We start from the raw sequence: 13857 nt of genomic DNA on the forward strand, positions 1-13857 counted from the left end.
TATCTCTAGAGCCGATGGATATTTCATCACTTAGCTTGTTGAAGGTGAAGATTGATATAGTCCTCCAGAAAATGAAAGCATCAGGGAATAGCGCAGGGAATTGCTGGAATGTATTTCTGCAAAAGAAATGTAGTTTACCATCGGTTACTTTAGCAATTTCGTCATACAAGGAAGTGACCATTGCTGTGGAATATCATATAGTGCCAGGTTTCATGCCTGGAATACGGGAAACTGTGTGGTGCAGCAGGGGAAATCAAACTGGAAATGCGGATGAGGATGAGGCAACGGATATGAGTTCAGTAATGAAATCATTGAGTGTGAAGTATTTCACTGAAAGTACAGAGTGAATTGAAATGCCGGGGACTGGGAGTTCCAACATTGCGTGGAGCAGTTTCTATTGACTTGGTATACGTCGCATCAGGCTGGGAGCTCCAACCTGAACTGCAGCAGCTTCCATTGACACGAAGCAGTGAGCACTGGGATATCAAGCTGGAAGTTTCAACTGTACCTGGAGCAGCTACTATTGACATTTGCACTGAGAGAAATGGAGGTAATGTTTTCTCTCTCTGAGCTATCTCATATGGCTAACTCTGCTCTGGGCAGAAGGGGAATTTTTTTGGTCATTTCATTTTATTGAATTTCTTGTAAACCCGCACAGGCCGTTAAAATACGTTCAGACCTCGAAAATCAGCTTGAATACGATGTTGTGATTAGGCATTAGTTGATCAAAAGTGCTGGAGCAAAATCAGTGCAGTGAATTTGAAATTCATCAGATGAGCGGAGATCCCATTGAATGGCTGAGTAGACACAAAGTGAATGGAAGTTTCATGAGGATGAATGTCTTTTCGTTACAAAACCTCCCGTTGCACAAAGAGTGGATCATTGGAGTGAAGCAGTAACGGTGGTTATCTTTCCTGGTCATTCAACTTGTGAACATGAGTACGATTGGTCATGTCCGTGTTTAGATCACAACTCTGCAGAATGCCAACCTCAAGCACGCGCGAGCACAGTGTCACAATGGATAATGCGCATGGTTATGGTCCAGAGATTGTAGTTAAGGTTTCGACTTGGTTCAAGAGCAAGACTGGCAGGCTTCAACTTCACATACAAGTTAATTTACCGCACAATGTAGCACATACAACGGGTCAGTGGCACAATGGATAACATACCTAACTACAGATCTACTGTGTGGAGCTTCGATTCCAACCTGGCTTGCGGGCAGCGCTGACTTTATTGAACTTAAAACGGACTGTTCTGAAGCCGAAATGAGGTTTGCAACTTGAACTGCAGGGACAGGAGTCCCTTCATTAAATACCCCTGCGACCGTCAGAGTCAATATCCCAGAATCATCACTGGGGGGGAAAGCTGAGTTCTTCACCCAGGTTGCCCTCTACACCTTTCAACTTTCCGAGATTCAATGTGGCACCTGCGATTGTGAAGGAAACGAGACACAGAGCCAAGTCTCAGCTTTGACAATTTTGGGAAAACATTTAGGAAGCGGAATCAGAGGAGAATGGCGAGTGATCTGTCTGAATGAGCAGAGACTGCCGAGGCACCGTCCCCTTTATTTAAGAGTCTGGGACATCGTCTCTCATTTCTCGACGTCATTAATTGATCCGAGGTACTAAAAACACTCCACTTGCAGGGGGTCTGCTTTTGCTGATGTCACTGTCAGGATCAAAACAAACCCAACGCCCGGACTGAGAATCAAAGCCGGGTCACAGCGAAGGAAGCGAAAAAAATGGACCTGCTAGCCCACCATGGACAGCTACACGAATACTACGTATGTGTAGAATGACAGCCCTCAAGGTCGTTGTACATGCTTTCGTCAGATGCAATCGCTTGACTATCTTTATTCACTTTCATCACTTGGCATTGTATGCATTAACAACTCAAGTTCAGATCCGTGTATTCCTGAAGGTTATGTGGGTTCAGACAGTGAATCCAGATTCAACCATCCGCTTGCTGATTAGATTTTTCTGCATATCTCCTCAATCCTTTCCACTTCTTAACTTCAGTCTTCGCCCCTGTTGATCGGTCAAGAGGAAACGTTTCTTTTAGTCTGCATTGTCCATGTCGCTCATTACTTAGTGCATATGAAACATGTATCCTCACAGTTTCCTCTGCCTTAAGAAAACAACCCCAGTCAAAACAATCTGTCTTCATAACCTAAACTTTTCAACTTGGTAAATTTCTGCACGGTTTCCAGTGCGATCACATGAATATTGTAATGTGGATTGCAGAACTGCACGCAATATTTCGGGGGAACCGAATGAACAAATGAAACAATTGACTGGAGAAAGCCACAGAAACTTCTCTTTTCCAATAAAACATCATTTGCTCAATCCTGCGCTGTGCACTTACCCTGAGCCCGATGTTCCAGTAATCTCTTGTCCGTGTCAGTAAAAGCTGCTCCATGAGGATTAATTACAGAACAGCGGCATCTAAATGGATTGAATTGCTTGAAGATGCCGACCCAGCACTTACACCCAAAACAGTGACCGCAGTAGTACAGAATGAACAGTGTAAATGTGAGTATTATATTGCGCAATACCTCAGTGAAATGGGAGGGTGGACGTTTAGGCGAATTAGTTCTTGTGGGAGGGAGAGATTTCTTCGATAAAGGGTGGTTATGATATGTGAAACACAAAGATGTGAGATAGCGGGTGTTTGAAGAAGGAAACCTATCACCACGTAGAGTATTTTCATGTAAAACAAAGATTGATTTTCTCAGCGTTTGCCATGCACATATTACATGGAGTAAAACGGGTAAAATGCCGATTGCTGTGACTGTGATTCGAGCAGAACTTGCTGTGTTGACAATGCCAAGGAAGAACCATTTCATGATCCTGGCGCCACATGGAAAAGCACGATGCAAAAAGCAATAAGGATCGGGGCAGAGGTTATGCCAAGAACAGAAACACACGCACAAAGGAATACATGTCAAACAGTGACTGAGATGTGGGAACTCAGATTCGGTTGCATATATATCGCTCCTATGTCCGGAGAGACTGTAGAGATTGCAACACTGAGATTGTAGGATGTTACGTTTGCGAGATATCTACAAAACTTCAAAGGGTCATGGGATACTGCAGGGTATTGCTGAAATGTATTTCTCAATAACACTGTATTTTAACATCGGTTACTTCACCAATTTCCTCACTTATTGACGTAATCATATAATGGCATGTCATATAATCCCAGTTCAAGGGCGTGGAATCAGAGAAATTGATTTGCAGTGCACCCAAAACTAATTGGAAATGGTAATGGCGTTCAGCGCGAGCATGTGGCTGCGAAAATGCAATCGGTGAGCGTAATGCCATTCTCTGATGACATAGAGGCGCGTGAAATATCGAGGCTAAAAGCTCCCGCCTTAAGGAGACCGGCTTCAATTCCCACGCATCAAGAAGCAGTGGGACATCAGGTTGGGAGCTCCAATTTCACCTGCAAGAACTTGTATTCACATGGAACACGGAACTTTGGGACATCAGCTGGTCGAATACATACTCAACTATTTTATTCTTAAGTCAGTAGTTTTCAGCAGGATACTTGTTTGTGGATTGAAAGAATATCTACAACCGGGACAGTCAAAATTACAAAGAAGAATTCTGCAAAGAGTCAATTCTTGGAGAAGCACTGTGCAGAGTGATGCAGAGGAATGTTTACGTCATCTGCCGTCCTCATATGTTTGACTTTGCACTCGATTAATTTCCATGAAGTGATTTTTTTGCTCGGTTCACTGTATTCACTTTCCTGCATATTCGCAAAAGTCGCTACTGTACTCGAAACCTCTGAAAATTAACTGGTATATACAATGTGGTGATTAGGCTCACATTCACGTCAGTTATGCTGAAGAAGTGGATTCGAAATTCATCACATCACATTCCATTAAATGACTAAGCAGACAGAGTGTGAATGCAAGCTTCATGAGAACATATGTGTTTTTTTTTGGAAAATTCGTTGCTTTGAAAGGTGATGAAAATTAGACTGAAGCAGTGACAGTGATTATCTTTATTGCTTGTTCAACTGGTGAACATGACTGCTATTAACCGTGTCCGTATTAACATTACGCGTGCTAAGGCTGTGCATGGGGCCAGTGGCGCAATGGATAACGCGCCTGACTACGAATCAGGAGACTGTAGGTTCGAATCCTACCTGGCTCGCCGGCAGGGCAGATTTTAATCCCGTTTAAAAATTGATTTTTCAAAAGCCGAAATAAGGTGTGAGCTCCTCATCTGAGGAACGAGAATGCCTTCATTAAATGCCCCCGGGAACATGAGAGTCAATGCCCCAGCGTCATCACAGGAGGGAAGCCGAATAGTCGCGCGGGTGACTATTGGGCACCTTTCCATTTCATAAAGCCACCGATCGAATAACTGTTGCTCGCGGTGATGCTCTGCTTTGAGCATTTTTCGAAACTCTTTGGCGAGTGGAATCAGAGAAGAATGAAGGGTTAACTGTCCAACTGATCTTTATAGAGTGTGAGTTCTCGAGTCTCCTACCCGCTGACTGATAAAGTTTTCCTACCAGTCTATTCAAAGCTTTCTGCATCTTATCTGAAATCTACCAACCCTGGTGATCGATCAAGAGCAAATGTTTCCTTCAATCTGTAATTCCTTGCTCCTCATTATTTCGTACACGTCAATCATGTCTCCTCACAATCAGCTCTGCTCTGAGAAAAACAACATTTTGAAAGTCTTGTGTTCACTGAAATGTCTTGCCTGTTTTTAACAGTTCGGTGAGTGGAGTAGTCCCACTGCTAACATTCAGCACAAACTTTCAGTAAAAGCCACTCAAAGCGGGGAACCGTAGTACTGCTCTTTTCGTCAACAATGTGTAAAAGTCCCCTGTAACTTTCGATTTCGCATCCCGTGGGGCTATTTGTCCGTGTTCAACGACGTTTCCCAGGAAGGTGACTTTAGCTTTGGCAGATTCACTTTCAGCGAGGTTTACAAACCAGTTTGACTTCTGAAGTCGATTAAAAAAGCCCGATAAATGCAGTAAATATTCAATGCACGAGAGTTTGAAAGTCACCAGGCACAATATACACCAATCAGTTGCGTATTCGGCAATTACCCTGTCAGTTAACCTCTGAAATGTGGCTGAAGTGTTTTTCGTACAAATGGCATTACTTTAAATTTCTGCAGGCCAGTTGGCGTTACAAATTTGCCTTTGATCTTTCTGTCAAAGTTCCCTACCAGTAACCTTTGAGGAAGTCCAACTAAGAAATGCAAGTTGCTCCTCCAATCTTTTCCACACAGTCCTCCAACTGCAGATATGTATACGCATCAGTCTTTCTCACAACATTGATTTTGTGGTAGTCCACACATAACTGTTGGGTCTTTTCTGGCTTTGGCACCATGATGATGGGTGAACTCTATTCATTGAAACTCACTTCGGTTATGCCATATTGGTGCATACGTGATATCTCCTTATGAACTTGTACAACTTTAAAGGGTTACGCCTGCAAGGATGTTACAGAGTCAGAACAGCATCTCCGATATTTACATCATCTACAATTAGATTATTAATTCCCAGTATATTTCAGCAGATCTCCCCATGCAAGAGTAATAACTCTTTCGTTTTTCTTCTGGAAGATAACTGAATAACTTTTTGGACAACTTTTGCATTGTCCAATTTTATTTCAGGAACGCCCAATGCAGAATTTCCTGACATTGGTTCTTCCCAGTGTGTCGCAGTCAAAAACGCATTCTCCTCTTGCGTTCGTTCTCTGCCAAAATACAGTTAGAGCATATCCCATCACATTCTGTGAGATTCCTTCATGACTGGAGTCCCTATCAAGTAGCTAACCTCACTCAATTTCCTCTCAATTTGATAATGTCTTTTAAACCTTGCTTTAAAGTTTCACAGATTAATGAATTTTAAATAATTGCATTAGTCCCAGCGGCAAAATTGTGATTGTTTGATTTCTCATACACTTCCTGCTTCACCATTTGCTGCGATACTTTTAAATACTGTCTCGACAACTTCCCAACATTATTTAGTTCAACTCTAAAATTTGACACATCATCCAAATGCGTGGTCTCTGTAATCGGACTTATTAATTTTTCCTTAATAAGTTTTAATGGTCCTCTTACTTTATGCCCAAAATTGGTTTCAGATGGACTTAGTTTGGTGGATTCTTTTGGTACATCTCAGATCGCAAACAGCACTGACGCAACTCCCTTATGGAAATAATCTGGCTACTCCAAACCATAAAACCTCAATATAGTCTTTAATAATTGACGTCACCTTTCCAATGCACCCTGTGATTCTGGATTGTACACTGTAGATTTGAATCGTTTTATTTCCAAGCTATCTAAACACTCTATGAAAAGTTTGGACGTGAAGTTTGACCCTTCAGCTCATTGTATCTCTGATGGTAGTCTTAATCTAGTTTTTTTAAAAAACCGTAATTCGTCCACTATCCTATCATGTCATATTGCATGATTGAACAACATTTGGAAATCTCCTCAATACATCCTTTTTCTGTTAATTAATGCTTATTCCCATCTTTTATTGGATGTAGGAAAACTTCACAATGAATGAAGACACTTAAGAAAGATTCGTCGAACGCTGGGATAGATATTAAAAGTGCAGGCTTTATTATTTCCCATGGTTTTCCTATTAGTTGAAATGTATGACACGTCTGGCAAAATTCAAATGCATTCCCCTGCAATCCAGGCCGTAAAAATGTCTTTGTATTTTCGCCTCCGTTTTCATCACGTCTACGTACCCTCCAATTTGTGGCACATGCGGCACTCGCAGCACGACTTTTCTGTACCCTGCTGGAAAAATAAATTCTGCCCATTTCTCACTTGCTTGAGTATGTGTTGCTCTCCACTTCCTCCTTAACATATCATTTGCTAAGTAATATCACACGGGGATGCATTCACTCTCCTTCCAAGTACATGTCTTCTGATCCAACTGCTTTAATTATTCATCTTTCTGCTGTAACTCAGTAGCATAGTAGAGCTGAATATACTGGCAATTGTTAACGTTTGTCCCCTGCTGTGTCCCACCTACCTGACAAAAAAAATTGTAATCATATTTCAGCTTCCATATCCGTGCCTTTTGATTTGTCCTGCTTCAGCTTGTGACTTTGTGATCGCGTTAAGACACAATCTGGGAAAATTCCTTGATAAACGTCCTGCATTGCTGCACTTGCCTGCATCTCGACTGGCTTTTCAACTGGAGTAGGCAGCACGCTTACCGGTGATTGAGCTATATCATTTGCAAGCACAAATTGTATTCTTGGAGATGAGAGTTTGTCCAGACCTCCCAGCAGAAATTCCCCACTCTTTCTGCCCACTCTCGCCTCACTGTACATAACTGAGCAATTTTTCGTCCCACCATGAATTCCCGTATACATAGTTCTTCAGGAGTATATGTTTCTCCCTCCTTCTGAATCACAGACAGGCACGATCCTGTGTCCCTCAATATTGTTCCCTCTCTATCTGCTACTCCTGGACAAGGTAAATAAACTTTACCTTTGCAGGTTTATTATTAAAGCAGATGTGGCACTTCCCCCTTACCAACCTCTGATCGGCTTGTGCACTCTGATGCAGCTTTCCACCCTCCACTGTGCTTTCTATTGCCACGCCAACAAAACATCCAGGCTTGTTTCGTTTCCCTCCATCTGAATTTCCAGTGCGTTCCCTAGTTCTCAAACACTGATTTCATGTGGCCTACTTTACTGCAATGAAAACCTCAGATCTTGTACCCTTCAAGAGTTTCCTATTTCCTCTGTGATAAGTTATCCTAATGAATTTAACTTTCCCTTTCAACGTATGGATTTCTCTTTGCCCCAATTTCTATCCTTCAGACTTAAAATGATTCTGGAAACCCATCCCTGTTTTATGGACCACTTCATAACAATCAGCCATTTCAGCTGCTAACCTTGTCGTTTTAACAATATGCTCTTCCAGAGTAAGCTTATCTTCAGCCTTTCTCTCCAGCCTTTTAAGGTGAATTCCTTTAATAATTGCCAATTTCTGAAGTTCAAACTGTGTCTCCCTTTCTCTCTGCTCTGCTCTCTCTTCTTCCCTCTTTCTGCTTCAAATCGTATCTCAAACTGTTCAAATCTGGTGTCCTTTCCTTATCTCTCGAGTCTAACTCAAGCTGCTTCATGTTCAAATAAATTTTCACCATCTCCAAAAATTTCATGGATTTTACAGCTTAGTAAAATGGTGAGCTACTGCGGGAATGATCTCTCCTTTCCTCACAGAAAGAGGCAAATACAACCCCAGTATGTCTGCTAATTCCAGAAACCCGGCCTGAATTACTTTTTGTAAAACTACCAACTTCACATCGTCCATAGCAAGACAACTCTTTGAACCTAAATGAGACATTGCTTTCCCAAGCATTGCCAACCCCAATCCAAATCAACACCCGAAATAAAGACGCAAGCACCTATCAGTTGCTCTTTTAATCCATCAACTAATTCCCAATTTATTATGGACGAGGCTAATCCATTCAAAACGCTATTAAGCAGACAACCCAGACCGTAACGTTATATTTTTTCGTTAAGCGTACAGTGAAAATTACCCGAGTAAGCTAGATTCAAAAATTATTCACAAAATGACGGATTGAAAAACAAAAGACAGAATATAGAATACCCACAGAACTTAGTCTATCCAAAGTACACTTACTTATGCTTCTGAAAATACTCAGCAATCCTTAAAAAAAAGTACCTTAAAACAGTAAAAATGAAACAGAAGCTTACAGTTAAAAATTAGAAGGGCAGAAGGAGACAGGTTATTAGTTAGTGCACCATTGCTGCAGGATCTCAAAACCGGAATTCAGCTTTCCAGAATGACCACTCCTTTTCCATTATACAGTTCATTTCTAAAACATTAAATCTTTGGCCTTAAGCCTCAGCTGTTTACGGAGAAACGAAAGGCCTCACAGTGAACACTTTCATCTCTGTAACACTTCATCCGATTCGGAGCCCGAACTGTTTTAAAATGCCTTTGATAAAAAGATATCAAGAGACATTATCCTTGAGAAAAAGTACAGCTCCGTTTCTTTTTAAAAAAGAGAACATCTTTGTGAGAGCCCAGTCCGTCCAAACTGTCTTCATAAGTGAAAATCTTCGAACAGACAATATCCTGGTAAATCTGTTCTGCAACGTTTCCAATGCTATCACATCCCTGCTGTAATGATAATTGCAGAAAGACACACAGTACTCCAGCTAGAGCCGATTGAGCAACTGAAATTAACAACTTAGAAAGCCACAGAAACTGCACTTTTCCACTAATGTGACTTTTACACAATACTGCCCCGTGGAGACAGTGAGAACTGCAGATGCGAGAACTCAGAGCCGACAGTGTGGTGACAGAAAACACAGTAGGGGTCAGGCAGCATGCGACGAGCGGGGGAGTTGATGATTCGGGCATAAATCCTTCATCAGGAATGAGGTTTGTGGCCGTGGGGACTGATAGATAAATGGAAGGTTCGGGGGTTTGGGGGCGTGATAGCTGTGAATGCGAGGAGTAGATAAAGGTGGAGAATAAGATACTAGTTCTGACAGGAGGTGGAGCGGGTAGGTTGGAAAGGTGATGTGCAGGTCATGAAAGCAATGCTGAGTTGGAATCATGAAACTAGAATAATGTGAGGGAAGGGCGAATGAGGAAATTGGTGATCCCATGAGGCATCAAGGGCCCAAGGGGAAGATGAGACCTTCTTCTTTCAGGCGACAGGTGTTCAGGGAATGTCAATGAAGGAGGCGCAGGACCTGCATGTGCTTGGCAGATTGAGAGGGGGAGAATGAATTTCATCAGTGATGAGCTTCTAACTGCATATCCAAACTATCATTATGAACATGTTGTTACATCTTAGGAACAGTATCTAACACTACCCCGCCTGAGGAGAAGGCGAGGATTGCAGATGCGAGAGATTAGAGTCAGGAAGGATACCGCTCGATAGCACAGCGGTTAGGCAACATCGGAGGACCAGGAGTGTCAATGTTTCCAACATTCCTGACGAAGAACTTATGCTCAAAACATTGACTTTCCTACTCCATGGATGCTGCCTTACCAGGTGTACTTTTCCGGATCCACACTTTTAACTCGACACCACCTCAGCTCAACTGCACAGGAACATTAAGATGCACCTGTCACCACTCAGTTGATTCGTCTGTCGCATGCGAGACAAACTGCAACATTCATTTCCCCATAAATATCAAGTCATTCAGATCACTGAAGAAAAGAAAAATGCAGAGGCTGAATATCTGAGAGAAAAGAAATAATTGTTGTAGAATTCAGCATCCTGTCAGTTCAACTGAATGTTTGGATATTAAAATTGGTAAAGGAAAAGAGAAAGCTGCAGTTCAATAACTGCTACGGTCTGTTTCTCAAAAAAAAAAGAGTTTCATGAACTGGAATGTTTCGATCAGGCAATGCATGCTCACCTTGTCAAGTGCTGGTAGGAATGGAGGAATATATATTTGCTTCGCCACTGCTGAACAGATGAAAAATATCATTTTGCCTTCCCAATCAGTTGATGCTCCTGCAGAAAAGTCAATGTGACTCATAAACCCAGCACAGCCAGTTCGGTGTGCATTTCAGAGTCCTGCAACATCGCATTTTATTTAAAAGATCTTTATTGATTGTTCCTTATAAATATGGCATTCTCCATTTCATTATGCATTGGACAATTTTGTGCCCACTCACTTATTCATTGGTTCATCACTCAATTTTAGTATCCCTAACGTTCCATTCACGACTTAACTACCAAACTACTTTCACGAAAAAAATGCTTATTTTTAAAACCGAACACTGAGCTGAAGCAATGCCTGTTGGAAATAAACCATCATTCTATCACTCTCTATACCTTATTTAGTGTGTCTCAGTGCCTGTCACCTTAAACCTTTGCCCTCCAGTTTTGAACTTCACCATCCTGCGCAAACGATTTAGTCCAGTTGCCTATCCATGCCCCTCAAGATTTTTTAAACCGTGAGAACGTTACGTGCTGCCTGGAACATTCCAGCGAAAAAGCCCCTGCCTACCCCATCTCCACGCTTAACTAAAGCCCTCAGGTCCCCACAACATCCTTGTAACTCATTTGTGCACAGTTTCAATTTTTACAAAATCCTTCCTGTCGAAGTTGACCATCACTGCAAGCAGTATTCTAAATGTGATCTCACCAATGCTCTATATCGCCACAACATGACATTCCAACTTGGATAATCGACTTTCTGATTAATGACAAAAAGTGTGCCAAGTACTTTCTTCACAATCTTGTCTACTTGTGACACCACTTTATCTGCTTTTATAAATTTTGCCTTGACTGATAAAGTTGTGATTGTCACGATGTTCTGCTGCCTTCACGGATATGTGGCCCAACATGCAAAGTCTCTCTGTTCCTCTGTGTTTCCTCGTGTCCTGCCATTCATTGAGTAATCAGTTGACGTGTTACTCCCAATGTGCATCACCTCATGTTTTTCATGGTTAAATTCAACAACCCCTATCTGAATTTGACATTTGACAAATTCATCTCTGAGCTCCTCCATCCTAAGACCTTCTTCCTCACTATTAACCATTTTGCTAATATTCGCATCATCGACAACTCTGCTTCTCATTTCCCTCGACTTTGTTTTATATTCTTTACACACACCCACAAACGGCATGGGACCCAGCATTCATCCTTGTGTTACACCATTGAATGCCAGTTCTAGTCACACAAACAGCCTTCTGTCACCATCCTGTGTCTCCTACCACCACCAAATTAAGTTTGGATCCAACTTGCCAGGGGACCTTAAATCCCTTTTCACTTTTATCCTCTTACCAGTCTCAGTTTGGTGTCGTGTTAACGGCTATGTTGAAATCCACACAAACAACATCAACTTCACTACCCTCGTTTAAAAACCCGATCACTTGCCAATAAAATATATTTAATTTAATCTGTTAGGCATGACATTCTGTAACAAAGCCGTGATGACTCTTCCTGATGAAACCTTGACTGGACAAGTGGCAGTTAACTCTCTCCTACAGGGTTTGCTCAAAAAGGTTCCCTTTAATTGATGTGAGACTCACTGCTGTGTGATTCTCTGGTTTATCTCTCCCAATCTTGCTGAAAAGTGGAACTGCGTTTGTATAGTCCACTACAAACCCAAAGAGGAAAGTAAAACATTTCCTCCCTTGTCACAGAGAGGAACGTAAGATACAAGTCCGTCTTGAATTGGGAATATGCCCACTTCAAGCCGCTCAGAACCACGAACACCTCATCAGTCTCTATGTCAAACTTCTACAGAACCTTTCCATCCCACGCCCTGCATTCTGTCCCTATACCTCAGCACAAGAGGACTGTTCGCTTGCTGAACAAGTAAAGTGATTCACTCAGGTATCCCATTTGCTGACACAACTGTACTGTCACACTGGAAGGAGATCATTCAGATATTTTAACTCGAAAATGCTGTATTAAGCCTTTGTGGTTATAAAATATTTTGCTTTGATAGCCACAGTCTATTACAGTGAGAAATGGTGTGAATTTTCTCTAACTGAAAAACATTTACTTAATTCCACCGCGTGAGGAGATTCCTATCTGTTCCCATCTGACATGACCGAGATTTAGCTCTCTGTTGTTTACCATATCCAGAACAGAACTGCTGCACAAATCCAAGCACATGATTTCTATATTTATTGACCTACGAAATCGATGCCAATGCCTCACATTGTAATGGGATTCATCAACAAGGGAGCTTTTCAGGATTAACACAGTTGTGTCTTATGTGCAGAGGGTCATTACACAAGCACAGTATCAAGCTTCCTCAGGGGCAAGACCAAAAGATGCTGGAAAGAGAAATCGGAGTTAACATTTTCAGTCCAGTGACACCGTCCTTAGCATTGATGGTTTCCAGGAAAAGTTTGGTCTATATGCAGAAGATATGTGGGGCTGCTGTAATTAGGAGGGAACGAGATGTCGGGATAGAGCCGAAAGAGAGAGACTAACAGTTGGACATAGGAATTGATAGTGATTTATTTGGAGCATTAACAACTGTACACGGAGACTGTTTATGACTAACCATAAATATTGTGGAATGGCTGCTGTGCTATAACTAGGCCTGGTGGGTGTGTCGGGGGCCAGGACATGGGAGACTTCAGGCCTCTAAAATGATTGAAATTGGTATGGATGGTCGCAGGGGTTCTCAAGCAAAAAATGGTCTGTTAATTTTTCAGCATGCGCTGAGCTATGGTGGAACACTGCAGTCAGCCTGAGATAGAGACGTTGGCTAGGAAGCATGGTTCTGTGATAAAGGAGCGGTCAACTGGAAGCTCAGGGACATATTTGGCTATAGAACTTTGTATTCTGCAAAACAGTCATTCAATCCAGACTTCATTTCCCAAGGTAGTGGCGACCACAATATGAGCAGTGAATCTATTCGACTGGATTGTGCAAAGTGTAGGTAAAGTGTGGCTTCACCTAGAAGGTGTATTTGAGCACTTGTGTACTAAGCAGGGAGTTAAGAAATGGACAAGTGAGGAGAAGCAAGAAGCAAGAAGAAAGGATAGCGTAGAATATATTATTAGAGATGTTGTTAATAAATGGGTAAGAAAGCGACCATAAAGGCACTATACCTGAATGCTCGTACTTTTCGGAAGAAGCTTGGGGATATAACGGCATAAATTATCACGAACGAATACAATTTAGTAGACATTGCAGAGACATGGAGACAGCATAATCAAGACTGGGAGGTAAATATTCACGGGCATGAGACAATTCGGAAGGACAGAAATGGTGGTAAGGAAGTTGGTGTAACTCAAACATTCAAGGACAACCTCAGACCGATGCTGACAGATGATATACGCTCTGTGGAGAATGAGTTTAAATCCATTTGGGAGGAAATTAGAAGTTCTA

At 41.9% G+C, this 13857-nt stretch overlaps 1 non-coding gene across 1 annotated transcript; it reads left to right on the top strand.

Moving 5' to 3' along the window:
* The first annotated feature begins 4090 nt into the window (after positions 1–4090).
* trnar-acg (transfer RNA arginine (anticodon ACG)) lies at positions 4091–4163 on the top strand. Its single transcript has one exon. It is a non-coding gene; the product is annotated as a tRNA-Arg (tRNA).
* Positions 4164–13857: the final 9694 nt, after the last annotated feature.

This window comes from Chiloscyllium plagiosum, unplaced genomic scaffold (assembly GCF_037043375.1).
Source record: "Chiloscyllium plagiosum isolate Xiang-an unplaced genomic scaffold, Cpla_swu_hap1 HiC_scaffold_51, whole genome shotgun sequence".
NCBI classification, from domain to species: domain Eukaryota; kingdom Metazoa; phylum Chordata; class Chondrichthyes; order Orectolobiformes; family Hemiscylliidae; genus Chiloscyllium; species Chiloscyllium plagiosum.